This window comes from Chrysochloris asiatica, unplaced genomic scaffold, assembly GCF_000296735.1.
Source record: "Chrysochloris asiatica unplaced genomic scaffold, ChrAsi1.0 scaffold00066, whole genome shotgun sequence".
Classification (NCBI taxonomy): Eukaryota; Metazoa; Chordata; class Mammalia; order Afrosoricida; family Chrysochloridae; genus Chrysochloris; species Chrysochloris asiatica.
The window spans coordinates 1,951,196-1,961,674 of record NW_006408584.1 but is presented as its reverse complement, the minus strand read 5'-3'; the positions used below and the strand labels follow the sequence as shown (position 1 = coordinate 1,961,674).

The 10,479-nt window shown below is 37.9% G+C and overlaps 1 pseudogene; it reads left to right on the top strand.

Moving 5' to 3' along the window:
• Nucleotides 1-5,472: 5,472 nt before the first annotated feature.
• LOC102833136 lies at nt 5,473-6,992 on the top strand (annotated as a pseudogene).
• The last annotated feature ends 3,487 nt before the right edge of the window (nt 6,993-10,479 follow it).

The following is a 10,479-nucleotide window of genomic DNA, read 5'->3' as shown; positions in this document are numbered from 1 at the left end:
AGCAGAGAGTGAAGCATCCAGATGATATGAAGCAAGGGAATATTCACAAGAACACCCATACTTGCAGATGATACCCACTTGACCTGGCTTCAATGGCTGGATGATCAGAACTCAACTAGAAGAGAAAGAAGAGGAAAAAAAGTAATTAGTACAATTTTATTGACCTATACTTATGGATGTAGTAGCTCAAAAGAGGGAACAAATCTTTATAAGGAGGATTATTCCCACCCTCTTGGTACGCAGGGTTGACAGAGATGGGCAAGTTAGACGTTGGCTACCCAAAAGGGGGGCAGGGTGATACAAAGGCAAGAAGTGACTGGCTTACAAGCTTTTAAGTGGGAACCTAGTTCCAGAGGGTGCGGGGGACAGTAGATTCTCCAGAGTGGTTTCCAATCTGCCTGGATGGGGCTGATGAAAGGAGATGGGCTAAGACTCTTGAGGTACAATAGTGAATAAATGCTATCAGGACTGTGAGGGTTGAAAATGTAAAGGTAGACATTTTGTAAAAAAAGGAGGGGAGTGCTTGATTTTGCAGTCCAGAAGAGGATGTCCCTGGGGCCATCAAGGGAGAAGAGCAGAGTACGGGATCCTACCCAGGGAAGCAGTGATGCCAGAGATGGAGGCAGAGATGATGACGTGGAGAGATGGAGCAACTTCGTAGTCTGGACTCAGGGAGGGAGAGGGGTTGTATGCTGGAGGCCAGGGAGCAGGCTTACAGGGTGTATCCTTTGGTTGTTTGATTATGCATGGAGGGAATTCTAATCATTGCATTGAAATGAAATATGATAGAATTAATTTAAAGCTAATGTTCTCCCATGAAAACTATCACATAATTCACAATAAAAACTTTAAAAAAAAACTTAGCTTTGATTCATGGTGATCCTATGCACACCAAAAAGAAACACTGCCCATTCTTGGACATCTCCACAGTTATGTTTGAATCTATTATTGCAAGCAACGAGTCATGAACCCATTGAGGGTCTTCCTCTTTTTCACTGACCCTTTACTCTACTAAGCATGAGGTCCTGGGATTGGTGCCTCCTGATAACATGCCCATAGCATTTAAAACAAAATTTTTCCATCCTGATGTTTAAAGGACATTCTGGCTATACTTCTCTCAAGACCGATTTTTTATTCTTCTGGCAATCCATGGCACTCTCAATATAGTTTTTCAACACCATAATTTAAATGTATTCATTCTCTTCAATCTTCCTTATTAATTGTCCAGATTTTGCATAGGTACGAAGTGATTAAAAATACCATGGCTTGGATCAGGCGTATTTTAGTTCTCAAACTGACATCTTTGCTCTTTAAAATTTTAAAGAGGTTTTAGCAGCAGATTTGCCTAATACAATATATCCTTTGATTTCTTGGCTGCTGCTTCCATGGATGTTTATGGTGAATCCAAGAAAAATGAAATTTTTTACTTCAATCTTTTTTCCCTTTATCGTGATGTTATTTATTGGGCCGGTTGTGAGGATTTTTGTTTTCTGTACATTGAGCTGTAATCCATACTGAAGTTTTTAAATCTTTTAAAATCATCAGTATTTAAAATCATCAGTATTTTAAATCTTCTTCCATTTCAGCAAGCAATGTTGTGTCATCTTCATATAACAAGTTGTTAATATAATAAGCCTTCTTCCAAACTTCAAGGTCAGCAGTTCGAAACTACCAGCTGTTCCACAGGAGAAAGATGAGGCTTTCTGCTCCCGTAAAGATTTATAGTCTCGGAAACCCTGTACAGGGTTGCTATGAGTCGGAACTGACTCCATAGCACATAGCCACCACCACCAATCCTGATGCCACGTTCTTCTTCAGATAGTCCAGTCTTTCAGATTATTTGCTCATATTAAAAATTGAATTACTATAGTAAAGTGATACAATCTTGATTTTAAACCATATGGTGTCCCCTTGTTCTGTTAAAAAGACTGGCTTTTGGTTTAAGTACAGGTTCCATAATTAGGGGCTCTGAAATTCTCATTTTCACAATGCTATCCTTAGTTGTTTTTTTTTTTTTTTAAGATCCACACAGTTAAATATCTTCGCCTAGTCAATAAAACACAAGTAAACCTCTTCCTAAAGTCCAGACAGCAAGACTTTGTCTCTCATACTTCAGACATATCAGAAGGGATTAGTGCTTGGAGAAGGATATCATGCTAGGTTATGTGGAGGATTAGAGAAAAAGAGGAACATCACCAACAAGATGGTTGGCACAGTAGCAGCAGCAACAGACTTAAGTGTTAACAATGATTGTGTAGATGGCATAGGAGTAGGCTGTGTTTTAATTCTGTTGTACATAGGGTCACTATGAATCAGAACTGACTAGATGGCATCTAACAACAACAAACAACAAAACATCTTTCTGATATTCTTTGTTTTCAATCAAGATCCATATGATGTCAGCAATGATATTCCTAGTTTCACTTCCTTTTCTGAAACTGGTTTGAATTTCTGGCAGCTTCTTGTCATAGTTTTGCTGCTACTGTTTTTGATTTATCTTCAACAACATTTTTATCAGTATAATATTATACTGAGTGATACATTCTGCATTTTGTAGGGTCATCTTTCTTTGGATAGGCACAAACATAGATCCCTTTTAGTTGGTTGAAAGTGTAGCTCTCTTCCAAATTTCTTGGCATAGACTGGTGAGTGCTTCCAGTGCTATACTGGTTTGCTGAAACATTTCAATTGATTTTCTGTCAATTCCTGGAGCCTTGTGTTTTGCTTCAATACCACTGATTCTTGTTCATTTGCTACCTTCTGAAATGGTTGAATGTCAACCAGTTATTTTTAGTACCATTATTCTGTGTATTCCTTTTATCTTATTTTGATTCTTCCTGCATTGTTCAATATTTTATCCATAGAATCCTTCTGTGTTACATGTCAAGGCTTGAATTATTTCCTTAGTTCTTTCAACTTGAGAAATGTCAAGCATGTTCTTCTCTTTTGATTTTCTAATGCTAGGTGTTTGTGTATTTCAGTATAATATTTGATTTGGTCTTTTGGAGCTGTGCTTTGAACATTTCTGTTCAATTCTTTTTACTCCACTATTTCTTCCACTCACTTTGGCTATTCTAGGTTCAATAGTCTTTTCATTTTAGTCTTTTCTTCCTTCCTGCTTTTTTTTTTTTTTTTAATGGCATTTTCCTTTCTTCATGTATGTCTTTTTGTGGTGGGAAGGATGTGGTTTACACTATTTTACTTATTGTTTTCCCCTTTTCCTTTGCATCATCAACCTGATATCCCTCTGCATATGCCTCTACCCTCTAATTCTTTGGGGGACTGGGTAGAAGTAAGGAGTTAAGGACTATGGCTAGGTCTAGGGTAGGACTAGAACTTTGTACATTATATTGGATATGCTTAGGACTAGGGTTAGTGTTAGGGTTTGATTAGGAGTTGGGCTCAGTTTTAGGTTTATACTTAGGTTTACTTTTATCTAGTCATTTACTTTTTAAATCTACTTGATTTCTAATTCATTTGGAAATTATGTAAATACACTATTTCCTCTTTTTATGTTTGTTGTTTTAAGATGATATCTCTAGTTCCCTATTTTCATTCTTTTTGGTTTATTTTACTTAAAATATTTCTATAACTGAGCTGATCTTGCCAGGTATGTTAATCTTAGGCTGTTGTGTGATAGTGTTAGTCTGTCCAAAGAAATCCCTATAGTAATTTTTGTAAGGTAGGTCTGGTTTTTATAAAGTCTATTTATTTCTGTTTATCTTGAAATGTATTAATTTTTCCGGATATATTTCCTGGGCAAAATGGCCAAGTAGGCAGATGTGCTTATCAGAGACTCTCCAACAAAGCCACAAGAGACCAAGTGAAACAGAGAAAACTGGTGATCCTAGAACCCTGCTTTTCAGAGGAAAGGATAGGGAGTTGGATAGAATGCAAACTGGGAAAGGAGGGCAAGCAGGAGAGGCAAGAGAGAGAAGATAGATGAGTGGACTGTCAGCTGGCCTGGTCCAACACAGTCATCTTGAGCTTTGGCAAGTGACTGTTGATTGATATAGCAGACTGGAAGCATAGGAGACCTCAAGCTAGTTACTTTCAGCAAGGGGCACGCAGTTCTTCTTAGATTCCTTGGCCCTCTTGGTATCTGGGAGTGTGACCAGTTCCCACCTTTGCCCACCTGGCATCCGGTGTCCCTTCTCTACTCCACACAGCCTGTATTCAGTCTGTAACAGGCACTGGTTTTAACATCACTATGCAGCCTCTATTCTGCCTGGGATCAGGCATTGGGAATAACACCCCAGCAGCTGGAGGTGTGTAAATTTCACCTCATTATATCTTTTATTTTTGTCGTTTCTTTCTGGTAGACAGAAATTGTACCTAGCCACATATATACCTCCTATGACTCCACCCACTAAGCAAGCACCACTTCCCTTATACCACATGATTGACGATAATCAGCCAACAACATCAGAGAAATCCACCCTGAACTATGCTTCAAAACTGTGAACAGAGAACTGCTTAACAATCTAGTCTCTAGTATCCCTATCAGGAGACAGTTGGTCAGTGCCTAAGAACACATCTATGTGCAGTCATCAATTACCTATATATATAATGTACTACAGTGTTGGAGACAACAGACAATATCAGCTTACACACACACACACACAAAACAGGCCAGAATGGCTCAAACATGTGACCAAAATAGAATCAGAAAATAAAATACCAGAAATTCTCAGAACTACCCAATAAGGAAACTAAAAGAATGATATTAAGTACCTACAATGGATTGGGAGTCCTGGTGTGGCGCTGTGGGTTAATGAGCCAGACTGCAAAGCCATTTGAACTGCAAGGTCAGCAGTTCAAGTTCACCAGTAGCTCCTCAGAAACCCTATACAGGGTCGCTATGGGTCAGAACAGACTCGACAGCACTTGAAAACAACAACAACAATGGATTGAGAGACTGATTGAGAAAGCTGCAGATGAAATCAAAGAAAACACAGAGAAAACTTAAGAAGAATTCAGGAAAATACTACAAGAACTAACTGACAAAATAAATGAAAAATTAGAAACCGTACAAAAATAATAAATACAAATCTTGAAGATTAACTAAGATTTCAGACATAGACAAAACATAGAAAGGGTAAAGAAATAGAATTGAATCTATGTACAAATCTCCCAGCATTCACTTGCTATGTGTGATTGCAATTCCAGATAAACACATGCATACACAGAAAATAGTCAAGAATTGTTAGAAGAAATATCCCTAACATCATGAAGACCAAAGATATAAATTCAAAAAGCTGAAAAACTCCACAGAGCATAGACACTAAAAGAAAATCATCAAAACATATTATAATCAAACTCCCCAAAATTAATGAAAAAGAAAGAAGCTTGAAAGCACCTTAGGGAAAAATGAAAAGGGACCTACAAAGGAGAACTAATAAAATGAACCATGCAGACCATCTTGCTTTCCTTGAACCTGGCGGTGACCATAGTTTACACCAATCTTGAACCATGAAGCTGTTAACCAGAGCCAGCACCCTCTCAAGATTTTATTCCCTTAAAGTTGCTCCCAGAGTTAAAGCCTCAGCAGGAACACTCCCGCAGCCTCAAGATCTTGAGTTTACCAAATTATCAAATGGTATAGCGATTGCTTCCCTGGAAAACTATGCCCCAGCATCAAGAATTTGTTCATTAAAACGGGCAGTAGATATGAGGACCCCAACAATTTGGGAACCTCTTATTTGCTGCGTCTTGCATCCAGCTTAACTACAAAAGGAGCTTCATCTTTCAAGATAACCCGTGGGACTGAAGCAGTTCGTGGTAAATGAAGTGTGATTACAGCAAGGGAAAACATGGTTTATACCGTGGAATGCCTGCGGGACGATATCGATATTCTAATGGAGTTCCTGCTCAATGTTGCCACAGCACCAGAATTTTGGCATTGGGAAGAAGTAGCAGCCCTTCAGTCCCAGCTAAAGATTGACAATGCTGTGGCAGTCTAGAATCCACAGGTACATGTCATTGAAAATCTACATGCTGCAGTTTACTGGGATACCTTGGCTAATTCCTTATGTTGTCCTGATTATAGGATTGGGAAAGTGACATCAAAGGAGTTACATTACTATGTACAAAACAATTTTATAAATGCAAGAATGGCTTTGGTTGGACTTGGTGTGAGCCATCCTGTTCTAAAGCAAGTTGCTGAACAGTTTCTCAACATTAGGGGTGGGCTATGTTTATCTGGAGTAAAGACTGTCTACCGTGGAGGTGAAATCAGAGAACAGAATGGAGACAGTCTGGTACCTGCTGCTCTCATGGCAGAAAGTGCTCCCATCAGAAGTGCAGAAGCAAATATGTTGAGTGTGCTCCAGCACATGCTGGACCACATGTCAAGAAGGGCAGCAACACCACCGGCTCTCTGTACCAGGCTGTTGCCAAGGGAGTTCACCTACCATCTGACGTTTCTGCTTTTAATGCAAGTTACTCAGATTCTGAACTCTTTGGCATTTATACCATCTCTCAAGCTGCAGCTGCTGGAGATGTTATCAAGGCTGCCAGTTGCTGTTGTTGTTAAGTGCCATTGAGTTGGTTCTGGCCCATAGTGACCCTGTATAGGGTTTCCAAGGAGCAGCTGGTGAGCTTGAACCACCGACCTTGCAGTTCAAATGGCTTTGTAGTCTGACACATTAACCCACAGCGCCACACCAGGACTCCTATAACCACATAAAAAGCCTATAACCACGTAAAAATAATTGCTCAGGGAAACCTTCCTGATGGAGTCATCCAAAAGGCCAAAAACAAGCTGAAAGCTGGATACCTAATGCCAGTGGAGACTTTGGAGAGTTCTCTGGATAAAGCTGGGTTCTAGGCTCTAGTTGCTGGTTCATATATGCCACCAACCACAGTCCTTCAGCAGATTGACTCAGTGATGCTGCTGATGTCCAAATGCTGCAGTGAAGTTTGTTTCTGGAAAAAAGTCAATGGCAGCAAGTGGAAATTTGGGGCACACACTTTTTGTTGATGAGTTGTAATAATGAAGTACATATTACATGGGATAACTAAACATTTTCCCAACCCAGAGCAGCAAACACATGAAAGTCAAAAGTGTGTAACATACCATTTATCTCGTGTTTTTTTTTTTTTCTTCTTTTAATGAGCTGAAATATCTTAAAGCATAAATGCAGCTAATTATTCCCAACTGACCTAAAGGCAATAAAATGTTCTGTGTAAAACAAACAAACAAAACACAACAAAACAAATACTAACCATGCATACAAGAAGACAATGGGATGAAATATATAAAATTCTGAAAGAAAAAAAATGTCAAAAAATCATATACCCAGTAAAATTGTCCCATATATATATATATATGGTGTTCTTGATGATAGTGTTCAATGTGTCATATCTGTTCTTAAGACATTCTCTAAATTCTAACATACTCTTTCATGGATTTGTTTTAACTTTCTTCACTTTCAGCCTAAGCTTGCATATGAGCAATTGATGGTTTGTTCCACAGTCAGACCCTGGTCTTGTTTTGACTGATGATTTTGAGCTTCTCCATTGTCTATCCCCAGAGATGTAGTCAATGTGAGTCGTGTGTATTCTGCCTGGTGAGATCCACATGCATAGTAGACATTTATGTTGTTGGAAAAGGTATTTGTAATTAATAAATTGTTGGTCTTGTGAAATTCTATCATGTGATGTTCAGCATCATTTCTATCACCTGGATCATATTTTCTAACTACTGATCCTGTCTTTTTATTTCCAGCTTCTTCATTCCAATCAAGAGTAACTATCAATGCATCTTGATTGCCTCTTTGATCAATTTTACGCTGTAGAAGTTAGTAGAATTCTTCAATTTCTTCATCATTGACTTTGGAGTTTGGTGGGTAAATTTGAGGAAATAGCATAAACTGGTCTTTCTAGTTGTTGTTGTTGTTGTTAGTGCCATTGAGTCAGTTCTGACCCATAGTGACCATGTCTAGGGTTTCCAAGGAGCAGCTGGTAAGCTTGAACTGCTGACCTTGCAGTTAGGGTATGGATATTATCCTGTCACGGAAGCATTTTACTTCAAGATAGATCTTGGAATGTTGTTTCTGATGATGAATTTGATGCAATTCCTCTTCAATTTGTCATTCCCACTACAGTAAATCATACATTGATTCAAAATGACCAATACCTGTTCGTTTTCATGTAGTGATCCCTAAGATATAGATCTTTATGTGTTCCATTTCATTTTTTATAACTTCCAGTTTTCCTAGATTCATACTTTTTATATTCCACGTTAAGATTATTAAAGGATGTCTCTTCTCATTTTGAGTTCTGGACCCAAATGAAGGTCCAGAAAGCTTAGGTTCATTCATGTCATTAATATTTTCTCCAATTTGAAAAGTCCGTTTTTCCTCAGTAGTATTTTGTATATCTTCCAGACTTAGAGATTCATTTTATGGCACTATACTAGACAATGTTTTGCTGCTATTCATAAGGTTTTTCAGAGGCTAATCCCTCAGAAGTTCTTCTTCCTGTTCTGTATCTTCATACAAGTTACCCACAGGTAGATTTGGCACAACTCTAATGCAAGTTGTGTTAATTTATTGTTAAGTGCCATTGAGTCATTTCCAATTCATAGCAACCCTACATAAGGTTTCCCAGGAGTGGCTGGTGAGCTTTAACTACTGACTTTGTAGTTCAAAGCAACCTTGCAATCCAGCTCATTAACCCATAGGACTACACCAGTACTTAATAAAAAGGATACTTTTTTGTTTAATGAAAACACTGATTTTGAGGTAAGGGCTAGCACCAAATTTTTAACAGTACTTAAGTGGACATCTTCCTAAAATATTGAAACCTTGAAACAAGCATTTCCATGCTGCCACACATAAAACAACAGCTTTTAGATGAACTAAGTATTTTAATGAATGAAGTTCAGGAACTCCTCAAAGATGAGCCAAGAAAAAGAAGACTGTCAACCTTGAAGAATGAAGAAATTTCTTCTGAAGTCCAGAAATTGGTGGAACATGAATATAGAATTACCATTAATGTGATAACTACTGAAGTTGGGATCTCACATGATTTGGCATTTTTAATTTGAAACAACAATCTTGACCTCCGCAAACTTCTGGCTTGATGCATGCCAAAAGCTTTGCACAGTGATCATTCCATCAATATTTTAAGCAGGAGAGAAGTTAGTTAAGGCTACTTTATGAAATGGATCATAACCAGTGATGAATGTTGGAGTTACAAATACAATCCAGAGAGCAAAGTCCAAACAAAATAGTTGCTTCTGAGAGGATCTTCTGGACTGGTTAAATTCAAGGAAGAGGTGTCAGCTCAAAAGGTTATGGAGACTGTTTTTAGGGACTCCAAAAAGGTTAACTTAACAGATTTTGTTAGAGACACAGAATGATCACATGAACTTATTATAAAGAAGTATTAAGAAAATTATAAACTGGATTGATGAGAAAGACTTGGAAAGTTGTGCCAAGTAATTTTTTTCCCACCATGACAATACATCTACTCATTCTTTGACAGTATCAAGAGTTGTCCTAAAAGAATTTCTTTGGAAATCGCTACCCATCTACCCTACAGTCCTGATACTGCCTCTTCTGACATTCCTGTCCCCAGATTCAAAGAACATTTAAAAAGAACATGATCCAAGTCCTCTGAGGATGTCCAAATTTGCCATTTTCTTATGGTATAAATTTAAAAAGACCAGAATTCTTCAAGGAAGGGATAAAGAGATAGAAATACTACTTTTAGAAGTATATAGACATAGATGGAGGATATGTCAAAAAATATTTACACATTTTTCACTGACACTCCACTTTATCTAGCATGACTGGACCCTCTTGATAATATGTCTGAAGAATGAGCAATGAAGTTTTGCCATCCTGGTTCTAAGAAGCATTCTGGTTGTACTTCTTTCAACACAGATTTGTTTGATCTACTAGCAATCCATGGAATTTTAACATTATTTTCCAACACCATAAGTCTAATGCATCAATCCTTTACAGTCTTTATTATCCATTGTCCAACTTTCACAAGCATATGAAGCTATTGAAAGTACCATGGCTTGGGTCAGGAGCACCTTAGTCCTCAAAATGGCATCTTTTGCTTGAATACTTTAAAGAGGTCTTGCACAGCGTATCTGCATAATGCGATATGTCATTTGATTTCTTGACTGCTGCTTCCATGAGTGTTGATAGTGGATCCAAGCAAAATGAAGTATTTTACAACTTCAATCTTTTCTACATTTATCATGATGTTATTTGTTGGTCCATTCATGAGGATTTTTGTGTTCTGTACTTTGAGGTACAATCCATATTGAAGGCTATGGCTTTTGATCTTTATCAGGAAGTATTTTGAATCCCTTTTGCTTCAACAAGCAAGAATGTGTCATCTCCATATGATAGATTGTTAATAAGTCTTCCTCCAAATTTGATGCCACGTCCTTCATCATATAATCCAATTTCTAGGATTATTTGCTCAGCATACAGATTGAATAAGTATGGTGAAAAA